The 5,065-nt window shown below is 36.3% G+C and overlaps 1 long non-coding RNA gene across 1 annotated transcript; it reads right to left on the reverse strand.

Annotated features, from left to right (window-relative positions):
• Window positions 1-3,201: 3,201 nt before the first annotated feature.
• Window positions 3,202-4,387, reverse strand: LOC116178109. The gene is made up of 2 exons (XR_004146807.1): window positions 3,926-4,387; window positions 3,202-3,856 (listed from the first exon to the last, which is right to left on the reverse strand). It is a non-coding gene; the product is annotated as an uncharacterized LOC116178109 (long non-coding RNA).
• Window positions 4,388-5,065: the final 678 nt, after the last annotated feature.

The raw sequence follows: 5,065 nt of genomic DNA on the forward strand, positions 1-5,065 counted from the left end.
AGTATTGTAAAGAATTGATTGCTCCTCATATTGCGAACATCATTAATGTTTCAATTAAGGAGGGCCGGCCAATTTCCATCAGCCTTAAAATTATAATAATAATAATAATGTTTATTCCCACAAAAACAACTAATAGGAAAACAAAAATAAAATAAATAAAGAAAATAAGAATAATGTGGGAAAGGACTGCATTCAGTGTAGCAATACCCTGATCTTCCTCCGTAACTTTACTACATAAAAAAGGTGACCCTAGCGATGTCGCAAATTATCGTCCGATTGCTGTTTTAAGTACGTTCTCAAAAATAATAGAAAAGGTCGTGGCAAAACGAGTTTACTCGTACTTAAACAAATTTCAACTAATAACCAATTGTCAGCACGGTTTAGAAATGGCTTTTCAACAGAATCAAGTATTGCTGAATACATACAGTTCGTGAACAGTAAATTAGATGTCGGTGAATACGTTGTGTCTATCTTTTTCGATCTAACTCAAGCTTTTGACACTGTAGATAAAGCATTTGTATCCGACAAATTATACAACCTTGGAATCCGAGGATCCATTAACAACTGGTTCGTGTCATTTTTAGAAGAACGAAGAATTATGGTACGCGTCAACAACGTTCTTTCGGATGAATTTAAGTTAGATTTAGGAACTCCACAAGGTAGCGTTTTGGGACCATTTATCTTTCTCTTATACATCAATGATCTTCCTAATTTTATTACACATGGTAAATTGCTCATATATGCTGACGATACGTGTATGATCATATCTGACCCTACAACGGCTAATCTAATAAAGAAAATTAACGCATGTTGGAGTGCATTTTCAAATTGGTGCTTTAGGAATCATCTAATAATTAATTCTGCAAAAACATCGATTATCGAACATCACAGCATACGAAAAAAATCATCTTTTAACCAGTTTTCTTTGGGCAAGAGTATAGTCTATACGTCTACATCAGTAGAGTTTCTGGGAATTACATGCGATAGTGGGCTCTCCTGGGACACCCATATCAACAACGTCTGCAATAAATTAAACAAGTGCTATTACTTATTGACCACGTTAAAATCAATGCTGGATACTGAAACACTTTTAAATGTTTATTATGCATATGGATATTCAGCTATAGCGTATAGAATTATAGTATGGTGGCAGGGTCGAGATGTTCAAAGGGTTTTTGTATTACAAAAAAGGATAGTAAAATTGATCTTTGGTCTTAGTGGGAGAACATCGTGCCGTGAATTCTTCAAAAGCAAAAAAATATTGACCGTGGCATCTATATACCTCCTCAAACTACTATGTCACATTCACTTAAATAAGCACAACCTTCTGAGGAATTCTGACATTCATAGTTATAACACCAGACACAAAACCGATTTTGTAAACTTTAAAGTGAAGAACAGTTATTGTACTAAATCACCAAATCACGCCGGTGTAAATTTCTTTAATAAGCTTCCAAGTGATCTGAAGACTATTCAAAATAAATTTATATTTAAGCGAAAGTTAAAAACGTTGCTATTCAATCATTGCTTCTACACTGTGAAAGAATTCCTCACTCTTACTGCACATCCTTAGTCTTAGTGTTCTTGTGTTTGTGTTTAATATTGTTCCATAGTGATCATTAATGGCTTTAATTTTTATGTATATTTTAATAGTTGTTTGTTTGTTTCATGTTATGTTTATATATACACATACACACACATTGTAAGTACCAAAGTAATTGTAAGACGAGTGCAAAAATTACTATGTAATTACTTAGCACAATAAATAAAATGAATGAATGAATGAACTTCATTTGCCCACTCTTTGAAATATAAGCAACAGGTCCGAAGGTTATGCATCAATATCAAAATTTTGGGGGAAAGGAGGCCCTATTGGTGACAGAATTAACGAATAAAAAAGTTCACTCAGTATTTATTTGTCAAACTCTTAAAACTTTTCACTTATAATTGCACAAGAGGTTTGTATTTTACCGAGTAAATTTGGGTTGTTTAGGTAATGAAAATCTGTTGCCTAGCAATTAGACGAGAAAAACTGTCAACTAATAAAAATGCGACACCGCAGGTGGAGCATTTTTAGGTTGACAGTTTTTCGAGTTCAATTGCTAAAAGGCAACAGATTTGAATTGCAACAACACAAATTTACTCGGTTTAAATACAAACCTCGAGTGTAATTCGGCAGGACAATTTAACGAACAAGAAATTCGCATAACTAATCAATTACTGACAGACGTCAAACTAGTCATATGGGAAAGGATAATGCGATAATTGGTTCGAAAATGAATAAGTGAAAAAACCACTAGTGCATTTGTCGCTGGAAAAGTTGCAGGTAACTTTTGCCGCTGTCAAAGTGACAATTTCACTGCGGCTTATGCGATTTTTTATACATGAGTTGAATTGTCACCCTAAAAGAAGGAAAATCTCGTAACAAATCCGAAACTGACGAAACACAAATCTGTTAACGATAGAAACTTCAGCAGTACGCCGCAACTTGACAAAACTACTTGAACGAAGTTAAAATGTGTCCCACTATTTATAGAATCCCGAAAACAAGACCACCCTCGTCTTTTATTATACTTAAAACTACGAAATTCGATTTACTAATTTTTGTTTTATTTTCAAAACGTCTATAACGCAAAACCCGCTTCCGTATTGTTCGCAATGTCGGTGTGTACGGGAGAAATTTCAATATCGGAAAGTTATATTTTCAATTTCTAGACGTCATTTAGATTTTGAAATATTGGCGAAGCGCGCACATAAATATTTTATACGGCGACAATAAGAAAAATGGTTCTCATTTTTAATATCGTCAAACTATACGTATTTCGCACATTTTCGAGTTGATTTTTATGCGTTTCAAGGGAAGGGAAAAGTGGAAATTAAGAATGATGGATGAAGTAAAGCAACACGAAATTTAGGGAATGGTTTTTCAATTGCCAACGAAGGCGTTTAAAATGGTACCTTTTACACAATAGCAAATACGTTTATTAAATCAATAAAGGTGCAATAAAAAGTTTCATAATCGGTGAACTAATGCCTAAACACATAGGCACAACCACATGAGATCGAGCAAAAATGCTCTTGCCTGTTCGCCAATCGTCGACAAAACTATGAACCTGCAAATAACAGGGAAATACCTGGGTATGTGTACCGACTGTATTTAATCAAAAAACTTAATAAAGTTTCTGGTTAAGTGCTAACAAAATTGATACAAAAATTTAATTATAACATCCATAAAGACTAAAATATTTATCAAATGTCAAGGAATACTTCAGACTGCACAGTTTCCACAAAAACAAACTATCTCAAATTTCTTGACTGTGTACTAGAGTGTAAAAGCGGCTTCTCCTCCACCTCGTTTTGATTACTTGTGCGATGCATATTACGTAAACGATTATAAGGTAAACCAACAACATAAACAGGAACAATCGTTGTAATGTAATAAAGCCATTCCTTGTGCTGACTTCGATATAGTCTCCTACGTGTGGGTCCTTTGGAAGAATCTTGTTTAAATTACTTACATCCTCAGCCATTTTTCTTTCGGCACGTATGGAAAAGTACGACCATTCTAAGTTCAACTTACGTTCATGCAACTAATTAGTCGGGTGCCATTTACTATAATAGATCACAGTATCATTATCGGCGTTTATATCAGTATCACTACACAGATTCGGTATCGCAAGACAAATACAAAGCGGTTTTTTCCATGCCCATTTCCACTCACGTGCTTGTTCTGGAATCTCGAATGAGTAAGTTTCCAACGTCAGCAGCAGCACAATCCGTCTTATTTGTCTAAAATCTTGGTCAATAAAGTATGCGTGCGTATCGGAGAACGAGGAAATAATTAACTAATTGTGCACTATGGAAAAAAACACGACCGATAAGTAACTTTCCATTACCAAACCGCGTTTTATTTAAAAATAGCTACCTTCACAAGGTTGGTTTTGCCTAATCTACTGATCCGCCCAAATGTAATCAACGATCGTTTTCTTTTTATTGCGCTCGGAAAAACCGGTCAACTCAAAATTCTAAATGAATCTTATACTGCCAATTTTAATACCCGAATGGATCCACCTTCGTTCTACCCTATACGTATCAGCACACGCGCACTCTAAATCCATCAATCTCTTACTAATAGCTTAAATTTACATGTAAAATTAATGGCTATTAAATGTACAAAGTACAGTAATAAAAAAATCAAGGCTGATGATCCAAAAGAAAAGGAAAATTCCATCGAATCACTAGACAATGTCAGATGAAACCAACTGAACATTATTGCGCCCCCAAAACACCCAAAACATCCGTCCGTCTAATAATTGCTTCCATACAGTTAAGGAGCCAACTCACTCGTCACACAAAAGCATTTGTTAATTTTTAACCGGTTATTCCATTTCGGTAGACGCGCAGAAAGTGAGAATTATTTGAACAATTCCTCTATTTACATTCCAATTCCAATTTAATCTATTTTTTATGTTTGGTATACAGGGTGATTCCTATAGTACCTGCCACCGTTTGGGAGCGTGTAGGTGGTGCGTAGGGGAGTATTTTGATATAGGACACTTGGGGTCGGAAATCTAAAATAAGGGTGCCAGAGCCAAATTTACCTTCTGGAATTTCGCGCCTGTAGGTAGGCAACCCAACCGGCCGGCGGTGCACACGGAGCGATCTCAGGCGGCGATGTGTGGCTGATACTTGATCAGAATTTTGTTTAAACCCACGAAATCCCGTCTGCAACGACGCGTATCAAGTGAATAAACACTATGGCAATAGTATAATAATAGTTGGCTAGATGTAGGAAGTGCATTGAGAACAACGGTGGCCACGTTGAACACTTGTAAACGTTATTGCTTTTGACTGTCGTTTTCCCTCCTTCCCTCCCATGTCGCTTCCTCGCGCTAACTCGCTCTGCATCGCTCCGCGCGAAACGTCGGTCGGTTGGGTTGCCTACATACAGGCGTGAAATTCCAGAAGATAAATTTGGTTCTGGCGCCCTTATTTTAGATTTCCGACCCCAAGTGTCCTATATCAAAATACTCCCCTAGGCACCCCCTATACGCTCCCAAACGGT

This window comes from Photinus pyralis, unplaced genomic scaffold (genome assembly GCF_008802855.1).
Source record: "Photinus pyralis isolate 1611_PpyrPB1 unplaced genomic scaffold, Ppyr1.3 Ppyr1.4_LG1, whole genome shotgun sequence".
NCBI lineage: Eukaryota > Metazoa > Arthropoda > Insecta > Coleoptera > Lampyridae > Photinus > Photinus pyralis.